At 44.9% G+C, this 12,717-nt stretch overlaps 1 protein-coding gene across 6 annotated transcripts in view; it reads right to left on the reverse strand.

Moving 5' to 3' along the window:
* Positions 1 to 12,717, reverse strand: part of LOC309542859 (leukemia inhibitory factor receptor-like) — a 92,398-nt gene that overhangs the window by 73,048 nt on the left and 6,633 nt on the right. The window contains exon 1 of one of the 6 annotated variants that reach the window (XM_082241831.1): positions 11,624 to 12,055. The exons of 1 other annotated variant lie outside the window; for it this stretch is intronic. The gene's annotated coding sequence lies outside the window, so the exon portion shown is untranslated. Of the gene's footprint in view, positions 1 to 338; positions 759 to 11,431; positions 11,451 to 11,476; positions 11,496 to 11,623; positions 12,056 to 12,717 lie in introns of those variants that run through there. 4 more of the 6 variants (XM_082241826.1, XM_082241830.1, XM_082241827.1 and 1 more) reach the window with 4 other exon arrangements.

Raw genomic sequence — 12,717 nt, forward strand, 5'->3', positions numbered from 1 at the left:
CTAAAATAAAAGTGAGTAAGCTTTTCAGAGTTTGCTTACCTTTCTGACCTTTTTTGTGGGCTCTAACAAATCCATTACCTTGTTACTTATTATTCAAAGTTGACATTCTGGGAGGATACATCAGTCTAAGGCTTGATTAAAATCTTTACCATAGAAAGTAAGAAAGAAACCAAGATGCAACAGTGGATACAGTCCCAAATGTATCTCACAAGTCTGAATCTGTAGGTGATCGATACCATGTAATACTAACACTTTAGATGTCATACAAAACTTTCAGGACATCAAGGCTGAATACACAAACAAGAAAATTTACAAGGGGCAGTTCTATGTGTACTTACCTAGAAGAAAGTCACGTTGAACTCACAGCAGCTTAGTTCCAGGTAAAATGTATAAAATGGACCCAAGAAAGCTGCACAGATCTGAATATATTCACCAGCATTAGGTACAAATTCAGTACATATCACCAAGGTACTCAAAGTCCAGTTACATGAATCAGCACCTTCAACTGACTGTTTGTGTGCCTTATTCCAAGCCAGATATGCAGGGATGAAAAACGAGAGCGCTATGTCTATTAAGACAGACGCTTTACAAAATACACTGCACGGTTCAGTAAGATTAACATCGTTGGCTCGGTTGCCTTTTGAGCATCGGCCGGATTGAAAGCTTTGCTACAGAAGAAGAAAAACGCCATCCTTCATGGGAAGAGCGCTGCTTTCATAATCGGCAGAGCCACATTGCTACAGCAACCCTGTACTCCATGTACCCAAAAATTCTAGGCAGCAAAAATAACAAAGCATTGGAGGCCAAGGGAAAATATTCCCAGGCTCTCAAAATACTACAGTGCTCATTACATGCTACTCTGTATTTTCCGTAGCTTAGAGTTGCCTGCAGACCTCAGAAGGGTGGCTAAGCTTCTTTTCACCATAATTACCATGACCATTCTTAAAATGTACATACTGTATTATATATAAATATATATGGTATGCACCAATCCATTTTTGGCTTTATACGAACTTTAAAAATAATTATTCTGAGTTTCCTGCATAGAATGCAGCTCATTTTAACGACCACTGTCTATAAGATTGGGCACCTCCTCCAAAACAAATGGTTCTCTCCAAACCAGCAATGAGCATTTCCCTAGTTTCTGCCCCCCGGAAACCAACACCAGTGATCTTTCAACTCCATATTTAAGTAGGATCACCGAGGTTAATGAGGCCCATGTGTACACTGTCAAAAACAGCACTCCTGGCCGTGAAAACATAAGAAAGCTGAAGCTCTGTGCTATAAAGTGCCCAATGTATGGATAGCCATGAAGCAAATAAACACGGCTCCTCCTGGCTTTTTGGGGTGGGGTGGGGAGACTTAACTCACCTTGCTGGGACTTATTTCTGAGTAGACATGACTATGATTGCACTGGAATTCTCTTGAAATTAAGAGGACAGGGTTGTTGCAGTCCCACAACATCCTCTCAACAGCAGGGAAAATGAAAGGACAACACACATACCCTAGTCCTGTTTTATTTACCATCTCACACATTTTGGAATCATTAACTAGTCCCCTTTGTCAGGCCTGCGCTATCATTGCAAACTGAGGGAGAAAGGCTTTTCTGGACTCCCACCTTGCTTACCAGCAGGCAGAGTACAATAAGTCATTCTCAGTTTTTTGCCTTGAAAGTTTGGAGAAGGAACGGGGAACCTGTGCCCCCAACTCTGATGTTGTTGGGACTCCCAAACCCTCTGGGTCAGGAACAATGGCAGCTGGAGTCCAACAGCATTCAGGTTCCCCACTCGTGGTCCAGAGCAGGCTTCCTCAAACTTGGCCCTCCAGATGTTTTTGGCCTACAACTCCCATGATCCCTAGCTAGCAGGACCAGTGGTCAGGGATGGTGGGAATTGTAGTACAAAACATCTGGAGGGCCGAGTTTGAGGAAGCCTGGTCCAGAGCATAGACCGACTGGTTAGGCAATGCAAGACCCCACCAGATCCCACCTCCAGCATTCTTCTTTTTTAAAGAATTAAAACAAAAAATTCTTATTTAGATCAGTATAAGAGAGAGGAAGAAAACAGCAAGCTGCTTTAAGAGAAAGAAAACATGTCTAAGGAAGACCTAGTAACTTACAAAACCTCTTCAGCCAACAAAGTGGCAAGAGTCACCCCCGGCAAGTTCTACGAAGCATTGATGGAAAATATTGAGAACATTGAAAGCTTAATCCTTTTATCTCAGAGGGTCGGAAATGACCATGTGTGAAGGAGGTCCACCAATCAGGGGAAGCCAGCTCTACTTGGAATCTCTCACCACTAGCATTCGCCAACAGCCCAATCAGGTGGGACAAGAGGTGCAAATGGCGCCAACTTCCTCTTGATATGTGTGTGTAGGGGGAGAGACATCCCCACTGAGGAAGGAGGAGATGTTTTGAACATAACATGCACTCAGCATGGAGCACCAATAGGAACACAAAGGTTCTCTGAAAAGGACAGAAATTGTGGGTGGGTGCTGCCTTCTTGTTACTGGACCTCATTCATTACAAAAAGCAATTGCAGGATAAGCAGATGTTCAAAGCACACATTTGATGGCTGGGTTCACTCTGAGCCACTTTATCTTTATGGCCTTACACTGTGCACAGATTAGCAACTTCCAAGAATAGGTCCTCAACCTTGCCAGATTCCTACTACCTCCAGAACTGTCAGATAAGAAAAGAAAAAGAACACTTTCAAATAGCACAGGATGAGGAACTTATGGGCGGCCAGATATTGATGGCTGCGCTGGCTGAGGCAGATGGGAGTTGTAGTTCATCTGAAGGGAAGGTGGGCAAAGGTTAGCTGCCTATTCACTCATTATTGGCCACCAGCTTGGGAAAGGGGGAGTACCACTGTCTTATCTAAGTCCTCCTTAAATATGGAGCTGAAACAGACTCAAATTTTCATGAACACACTATCTGGACTTCGACAAGTCACTTCTCTGCAGTATGGAGATAAAATTACTACTGACCTGTCTTACAGGGCTATTGCAAGGATTACAAATGATACAAAGTGCTTTGAACACTTGCAAGAGCTGCTATATAAATGCCGAGGCCAATTCTCATCACCGAAAGTTGTCCTGAAACTATCGCAATTTTTTCTATGTGTTTATGGAATTCATGCTAGGGCCACCCCCCCAAAAAAAATATTGCCCCTCTTTGTTTTTGCAGCAACATTCCCCCTCCCCAATTAAAATGGGAAAGGGAAGAGAAATTTCAGAAAATTTTGAAGACTGTTACCTTAGTTTTAATTTTTCAAGACAATGTGCAAAAATGGGGGGGCAGGCAGGGGTGTGTGTGGGTGTGGGTGTGTGTGTGTGTGTGTGTGTGAGAGAGAGAGAGAGAGAGAGAGAGAGAGAGAGAGAGAGAGTGCACTCATGCACACAAACTTTGTAAACTTTAAAAAGCCTTACAAACTTTAAAACCATTGTCCCCCTCCTACTTTCTCTAAAAACTCCTGAAATTCTCCAAACATTCTCCTGCACCCCTCAGTCTTTGGGGTGCTCTCTTTCCCCCTGTCCTCCTCCTAATTTCTAAATAGGCTGATATTTCTGGTCCAACTCTGTCTCTCATTATCACCCAGCTTCAATTCCTTCCATCAGATATTTGCCTGCTTCAAGAGTTTGATTTGTTTAGACAAGCAGTTAAGCCTTTCCTACTCAAGCAGACATTTGGCCTTTCCTAAACGCTGGAGTGTTTCTCTGGTTTTTGGAATTTCCCTGCAAATGTTTGCTTTTAGATCACATTGTTTCCTTTAAAATCTTAATTTTCTTGGAGGGTTACATTTTACATTAGTTTCCGATCATTTGGCCCTTTGAGAATCAGTATAAACAGAAAAGAGAGCTTTATACATTTCTAAACAAAAACAATAAAGACCAACAAATTGAGTCTAGTAGCTCATCTGATGCAAAAGAAAACAGCAACATACAATCCAGTTGGACAAATAGCAATTTGCGCAATTCTCGTAAGTTTTTTTTAAAAAAAACAATCTAAACAAATTATTCCACCATTCATTTTTACAGTACAATACAAGTGGCAATTTGAACTAATGAAAATGAAACAAATTCATTCTTAACCGCTTTGCACAGCAGGCATTGTTTTGCATTTTAGAAATAGGCTAGAATGCTATGTACAGTTCACAGAAAGGTCATGTAAAGGGTGGAGAGGAAAAAGAAGAGATACGTGAAACTGACAGAACAGAGATCTCTATTTTAGTTCAGGTCAGGGTGACCAAACTTCGAGGGCCCAGTGGCCCTTTTGCAAACAAGAGAAACTGCTGTAGGCAGAGCACACAAACCACATCCTAATGCTATTGGCTACAGCAGATGGCTTTTTTCAAGCCTCATTTCAGCATGGGGGGGCACTTTAGGCACCACAAAATGCCACTTCAAGCCCTATGCCATTAAATGCCCTTCACTTTGCCATACACAGAACGGCAACCATCAGTTGCTTCACACATTTTGCACAGGCGTTTTCTGACCCATAAGATCATTCAAGACCCTGTTTTGTGTTATCAGAATCCCCCAAATTCTTATTCTATATTCTTTTAACATTGCTGTCTCATTGGCTTTGGGCTGCATTTTTAACTACATTGTGTGTGTTTTTTAAAATACAGTACACTGTTGAGTGGTTTATATAAATGCTTTTAAATAAACAAAATTTGATTTAGTTACATAATTAAGGCCACCATGTTGACAACCCCTGGTTTAGACAGCTGTTAGACTGCATTTGTGCCCTATAAAATTGTGACCTCTGGTCCAACCCATCTGAGATTTAGGAAGTCTGATGTTCAGGGGTGAATCTCATTGGACTGAACATACCAGAGTTAGCCACAGCAGAAGGATGGCCAAATCTTTCACTGAAATCAACAAGAAAACAAAGTGATATTTGCACTCCCTCATTAATTCCCATAAAACCACATAAAATAGTGGTGCTGGCTGCTACCCAGTTCACCGAATATACTTCTTTAAGATTTATACCAGAAGATTAGAAAATGGCCATAGGAGTGAAGTGACTGAACGTACATTTTGCATGCAGAAGATTCTAACCAGGAAGGGCTAGGAAGACTTGCCTGAGACCCCAATCAGTGTAGACATGTACTGAGCTAGATGGACCAATAATCTGCCTAAAGCAGAGTCCTCTGTTCCTCAGATTCAAGTATACACATGGTTAGAAAACAGACTTGGGTTCTGCTACAACCATTACATGTGCTGCATGTCATTAACATTTCTACTGCAGCCAGTGGCGTAGCGTGGGGGGTGCAGGGGGGCCCGGCCGCACCGGCCGCAACATCTGGGGGGGGGCGCTTGCACTCGCAGCTCTCTGCCCCTACTAAAATCCATGGGTTAGGGGGCACAAATTACTTGCCTTGCCCTGGGTGCTGACAACCCATGCTACGCCACTGATTGCAGCAGTCTCCGCTGAGAAGTATCACTGACTTTGGTTCACAGAGGTCTGCCTAATGTGCAGACGTATGGTATTAAAAATGTCTGGAGGAATGCATCATGACAGACAAAGGTGCCAAAGAACTTCATAAATCCGAAGGAGAAAACGTTCAATCTGCATATGCTCTTGGAAAAATATGCTCCCCAAACACCAACATTTCTGTTGCAGCCATTGCTTTTACCAGTGCACTGGAGTTTTCAGTTACACGTTTAAGAAGCTGAGAAAAATGACTAAACTTTGATTCCATCATCATACATTTTTATAAACAGCCTCATTGCTAAACCCACGTCAGCCTAACCCAAACGGTGTTTCTCTCCAGACACAGAGGCAACTGAACCAGAAAGGGAATGTGGCAACATGGCAAGGTGAGGAAGATGATCACAATTAAGACCCTTGCAAATAGACAACTACTAGAATGTTGCATCTCCCCGAGAAAGTCATAGAATCAGAGAATTGTAGATATGGAAGGGACAACAGGGGGTGGGGGGGTTATCTAGTCCAACTCCCTGCAATGCAGGAATTTTCTGCACAATTTCATATGGGAGGGAATATTCAATACGGAATTGGGACACAAAGAAAGTTTTATTCCTTTTCCTCTCTTCTCCCGTACAAGAGGCATTTAATTTCCCAAGTTAATTTCTACTGTTGCAGGGTAACAATATGAGGCTTCTGACCTATTTGGTTGCTTACATTGCCAAGGATGAAAATACAGATTTCTATTTAATCAAGAGGTTTTCTTTTCCTGCAGTAACTGAGAGAAGTATACATACTTCTGGCACTGGGACCCAAGGTCACCCAAAAAGGCTCAAGGCACAGAAAAAAGACTGAATCAAATCCATACCTAACATTCTATCCATTTCAACAGCACAGCAAGCTTCCCTGGAAAAAGTATTAAGCTCCTAGGCAAATTTCAGCACTATATTTAGAGAGCCACGGCTTAATGCAGGGACAAAGCCACCATCCAAACCGATACACAGCCAGAATCATGTTTCACTTGTTTGCATAGAAACATCTCCAGTCACTATACAGTTACACCATTTTATAACGTTCCTTTCTTTCTCTCTTTTTCCCCACAATCCAGACGCGGAGCATCCCAGAACCAAAGAATCAACACAAGGTTTGAAGAGAACAAGAACAATTTCATTCCGGACACAATTCTAAGTGCTAGCTGTCACCTCCAAAGCTCTAAGGCTGTGGCCCTCCAGATGTTACAGGTGAACTACAACTCCCCATCACTCCTTACCACTGGTCAAACATGTTGGGAGTGATGAGAGTTGGAGGCCAGAGGTTCCCCATCTCTACCTTCAATTTGCTAAGTTTTCTCAGGAATCACCTAATCCTGCATGAATCAGCCTGGAAATTTCACTCAGCTTCTGGAAGTCCTTCTTCCAGCTCCAGAACTGGCATGAATGGATGCTTTAGTTGAGTTGCTGCTACAATTGACTTTAAACAGATATTAACAACCAAGGCTATTTTCATAAGAAGGATCTCATTGTCTACATTTCCTTCCTCCTAAATTCAAATCTAATACACATTTGTTGGCCAAAAGTGCATACGGTTTCAAAGCCCTTCACTTCTTCAATACCCTACTCTGAACTCTAAACATTCAATACAAGTTCTTAAGGGTTTTCTGTTCCATTTTGTCACAGGCAAGAGGAAAGGCGGGGGAACCTTCCAGAAATTCAAAACACCTCTGCAGTTCCATGGCAATTGCTCACACCTCTACACTAATATTTTGAGCCAAATAAACCTTGTTGTATTTATCTAAGCAAGACGTAAACAGGGAAAAACGAAAAGGCTGCATGAGTAATCGTTCTGAATTTCATTTGCAATCAAAACATATCCACAAATATTTCAACTTAAGGTGTCTTCTGTATTCAGAGAGGGAGAAACTCCCCACAGTAAGCCCACACAGATCATGAAATGACCACACGACCAGCTAAATCATTTCCACTTTCAACGGCCTCTTCTCACATGCAAACCTCAATTTGGTTTCGTATTTGCTTATTACATGCATACATATCCTGCCTTTCACCCATACAACTCAGGCAGCAAAGAGACCCAAACATGCTCTGATTCAGCAAACCTGTTGCATCATGTACCTTCAGGTATGTGTTAGTACAACAGGTGAGGGCTGATCAACATAAGCTCAATCCAGACAAGGTGGGAGATCCTGTTGCTGGGTGGTTCATCTCACCAGCTTAGTGACAGTTACAGATAGGTAGCTGTGTTGGTCTGCCATAGTCAAAATAAAAAAATTTCTTCCAGTAGCACCTTAAAGACCAACTGAGTTAGTTCTAGGTATGAGCTTTCGTGTGCTACTGGAAGAAATTTTTTTATTTCAGCTTAGTGACAGTCAATGGAAACGGGAAGGTCTCCAAATTTTGGGAAACAATTTGTTCTGGTTTTTCTTCCAGACCTTCACATCTGTAATGGTCATCCCAGCACTGGAGAGGGTTGCGGGCCCCCTGAAGAAAGACATTCCCAGTCTGGGGGTGCTCTGCTGATTGATCTACCTTTATCACTGGAGGTGCAAGTTACTGCCATAGACTAGACCATTTCCTACCTGGTTATGATGGCATTCCAGCTTCCGCTGATACACCAACCAAGGGCACCCCCAACTGGTTGGCCTCATTATCCAGATTAGACTGCTGCAATTCATTACACATGGGGCTGCCTTCACAGATGGCCTGGAAGCTTCAATCAATGCAAAATGCAGCTGCTAGGGTCTTAAATGGAACTACATGTTACAATCGCATTACACCTGGGTTTTGCCAGCTGTACTGGCTCCCAGTAAGATATCCACACTCAACTGAAAGTGCTGTTTTGACATTTAAAGTACTTCATGGCTTGCAACGAGGGCACCTAAAGGTCTCTCTTTCTCCACACGGGCCTGCTCATATACTAAGGTCTATCTTCAGGTGCCCCTCCATCTAAGATATGACTACAGGGTCCACTTTGTAATGGCATCTCCAGGAGGTTTCCCTGGCTGCCTACCTTAATGCAATTTCAGTACTTAGCAAACCCTTCTAACCTCTGTGCATTGCCATAATGCTGTTCCCTGCTTTGTTTTTAAACCCTTTCAACTGCCACTCCTGATACTGTGTATTTAATGTTGCTTAATGTTCTTGTTTTAAAATGGCAATTGAACCAAATTGCCCGGGGAATGCACTGGAAGGTGAAGTACAAACGAAATAAAGTGCAAATACACAACTTATGCCAGCGAGACTACACGTTCGGTTCTCCTTTCATGAACATTATTTACATGTGCTCAGTGGGCTCAGTATGCTTTTTTTTACAGCCTGATCCTACACATGCTTACTTTAAGAGTAAGCCCATTTGAGGGGAAGGATCCCGGAATTTCCCTACAAACTTTATTGCTGCCTAGTGCCATTTTAAAAAACAACAACATTCCCCATCAATTAACCTTATTAAAAATTAGCAAAAAGGAGAGAAGCTTTTCACAAAGTACTCAGTGCAGGGGCACAGGGGTTTGATGGAAAGTAATATCTTTTGAGGGAGCTTGCAAGTCTCATTTCTTTCATTCAACAAGCCAGTGGTCTAAATTCAGTGGTCTAAATTCTGTAGGCTTCTCAGGGGCCCTGCGCTTCCTGAAAAGTTCATGACGTCCCAGGCTGGGCTTTCCTGTAGGTGTGGGAATGTGGGGGAGCTACAGTTCATGTACTTGGCAGCCTGCTGTTGCTGCTTTTAAGTTAAGACTTTATTCAAAAAGAAACCACTATGGAAAAGGTACCGCATTTTTCGCTCTATAACACGCACCCGACCATAACATGCACGTAGTTTTTAGAGGAGGAAAATCCGTAGGCATGTTACCCGTAGGCATTCCCTCCATAACACGCACAGACATTTCCCTTTACTTTCTAGGAGGAGAAAAGTGAGTGTTATGGTGCAAAAAATACGGTATATAAAACAACTTGCTTTAAATAGAAAATCAGCTCACCCACTGCTCTCAGGCACTCTGTACCAACTGTACAGACACTCTGTACCAACTTCCCCAAGGTTTCCAGGCTTCAGTTAAAGCCCAGGGGAAGAGTCCCATGGGGCTTTATCAGGTAAGAATTCTGCAGCCTTCCCAGGGGACCATGCTTCCTGAAAGGCACATGAACTCTGAAGCTAGGGAGGCTATGGAGCACCGGAGAAGCCTTTTCTAGAAAGAAAACATGCACCACCTGCAGCCCTCTCACAATATAAGGTCTGCTCAAGACTGTACACACCGTATGCAAAGTTCAAAACTGCCCCGAGAAGGCAGTTTGGCAAATATGCCAATTTCTCATTCCCTCACTTTTAAGTTCAGTTCTCTGCAGTTCCGTTAACCGTTTTCAATTTTTTCGTTTAGGTCCTCATGGAAATCCATCAGCATTTTAGTGCTACTGTCCTTTGCTATTAACGGATGGGTGCAACTTTGCTAGATATACCCATTTCCACAGAGCAAAGCAAATGCATGTTTGCAATTTCATTTAATAGCTCCATTTTTACACCCATTACTCAGCTGGGGAGCTGCACTGCAGAATTCAGAAAAGTGTTGATTTTCGAAGGATGCCTTTGGGTTTCAGTTCGCCTATTGTTTTGAAAAGTGAGAATTAGGTTGGTTTGCATTTAAATGCAAAGTGAATTGAAACCCCCCCCCCCAATTTCTAGAAAACCCCAATACCTCTTTTGCAAGGGTGGAATTGGGATTCCTTTTGGGGGCACAGGTCTTAACTGCCTTTTTCTCTTACCTGAAACCCTTCCTGGGCAATTAAAACAAACTGGTTCACTGAAATGTCCAAAAACTGCTTTCAAGCAACTCTGTTGGAGCCAGATACTCCTGGCAATGACCTTGGATTACTTTCACTGGATGTTCTGCCAATACCACCTCCAGATGATCTCTCCAGAGAGGAAAGGGAATAGCTCTGAGTCACTCTTTGCCCTCTCACTCTCTCCAATGTATCACAGGCCATCTGCAATCCACAACCGTGATAACTCAAAATCCAATATTCCCAAAGGCTTCACTTGGGAAAGAAAGGGAAAAAAGATGGGGGGGGGGACACCAGGCAAGGGTCTTCAGCAGCCTTTTCCAACTTTGTGTCCCCATATTTTTTAGGACTACAACTTTCATCAACCCTAGCTAGCAGCACCAGTGGTTAGGGATGGTGGGTCCCCAGTTGTCGTTGGACTACAATTCCTATCATATCAAAATAGCAGGTTAGGGATTGGTGGGAGTTGTAGTCCAACAATATCTGGGGACCCAAGGTTGTGAAAGGCTGGTCTACAGGTACAGACAAGAGAGAACACAAATATCTTTCTCTGCATTCGCTGCCATTACACTGAAAACAACTAATCGGAACCGAAACCAACATACTATACTCGCAAACTGAAGTGTTGATTTACTCTCCCACGGTCCTAAGCGCTTTTTGAATAAATACAAATTTAAAAGCAACTCTCAGTGGGATCGAGGGTGCTTAGGGAACCGCCGATTGGCGGATCCCGGAATTCAAACGGAGAAATCGATTATCCAGCTGCGGCTGTCAATTCTAGACCGCGTCTCTGAGCAGCGTCTCGGCCTTTAGGAGAGCCCAGCTTAGACCGGGTCGTCTCTCCGGCTTCCCCTCCAAAGGCTTTGATCCAACAGCCGGGGTGGGCGGAAAATGGGAATCGGTTTCCCTTCTGGGAAAATAATCACAGCTGGGGGCGGGGAAAGGGGGGGGAGAGAAGTCGCTGTTCAGAAAAAAGGGCAAAAAGAGGCAAAAAGGACTCAGCTGTGAGCAAGCAACTTTGGGAATAGCGTCCCAAATAGGGAGAGATGTGGGGGGGGGGGGGTGCAATGAAAGAGAGAGATGTGGGGAGGGGGGAGTGTCAAGCTGCGTCTCTAAGCATTCCTCCTGTCCCAGAAGTGGAATCCGAATCAATGGAAGTCGCTGCCCAATAATTTCGGACCGAAGTGTCCTTCCCCACAAACCCAGGTCTCACCAAGCTTCCCTGGACGCAAATCCCATAGGAGTCCTGGGCACTTACTCCCGAGTAAGCCGCTTCAGAACCGAAAGCTGTGCCAGCGCCGGCGAGACCGGGATCGCCCTGCCGTTCCCACGGCTTTCCAAGCCCGACACCCTCTTTGAAACACACCCGCCCACCCCAAAGAACTCCCCCGGTTGCGCCCCTCACCTTCTCACGCCGCCTCTCCTCCGCCCCGCCGGCGCGTTTCTCCATAACCCGCGGTGCCAGGCGTGCTGGGCCGGGCCGGCCCCACCTCCGCTGGGCTCGGCTCCTGCGCAGCCCCAACAGGAAGCCGGAGACTGGCGGGGAGGCAGCGGGAGCAGCCCGGCGCCCTCCGAGCGGGATGGGCGCGCGGGGACCGAGGAGACGGGCTGTGCGCTTTGGCGCCGGGCCTCGTGCGCCCTGGAGCTGGGGAGCCTTTTTGGAGAGGTGGCGACGGCGGATGGGTCCGAGCGAGAGGCTCCGAGGCCTGGCAGGCGGCGAGCGCAGTTCAGAAGAGCAGCAGCAGCAGCCTATGGAAAAGGTTCGGCTTGTGGCTCCAGCGGCGGGAGGAGGAGCTGGAGAGGGACAAGCAACAAGCGCCTTCTGTGCGGCTGTCTGCCAGCTGCCAAGTGTCGCGCTGCCCCTGGCCGCCCCTTGATCCCAGTGGTGGGGCCTTCAGGGGCAGGACTTGGAGGGCAGGACCAGTCCAGGGGTCCGCTCAGCAGAAGGCGCAGTAGGACCCCCAAACTCAACTGGGCACATTTTGAAGTACAACTAAAGGCTTCCCCTCCTCCGCTGTCAGACCAAGCAGTGCAAAGTCTAAAATTACCACTTAAGCTGCGCCACTGTGGGATAACGCCACAGGGCTAACTAATCCCGTATTTCATATCGGATCATCTTTTTCCGCCGGAGCGCCCACGTGTCTGGATACCTAGGCACGGGCGGAGAGAAAAGCTGTGTTCTTATCATGAGTTGTATTGGGAGTAAGACTCCTTCCATTTATTTTCTGGACTTCTGAGTAAAACTAAAAAAACACCTTTGTGATCATAATGCACGTGCGTGTGAAAAGCACATAATACCTTACAGTGAACTGGAAACATCATACAATACCTTCCACATTCAGGTGGTGCCCTGCAGTTAAACAGGCAAATTAGATAGGTCTCTGCCCTCAAGGAGTCTACTGGCTAAACTAAGGGACAAAGGAGGAATCAATGTGCTGAAATGCTTTTACATGTACTTAAAAAGTTTCACTGCAACTTTCCAGAGCAGTTACGTTCAAT

Source organism: Podarcis vaucheri (assembly GCF_965113315.1).
Source record: "Podarcis vaucheri genome assembly, chromosome: 11".
NCBI classification, from domain to species: domain Eukaryota; kingdom Metazoa; phylum Chordata; class Lepidosauria; order Squamata; family Lacertidae; genus Podarcis; species Podarcis vaucheri.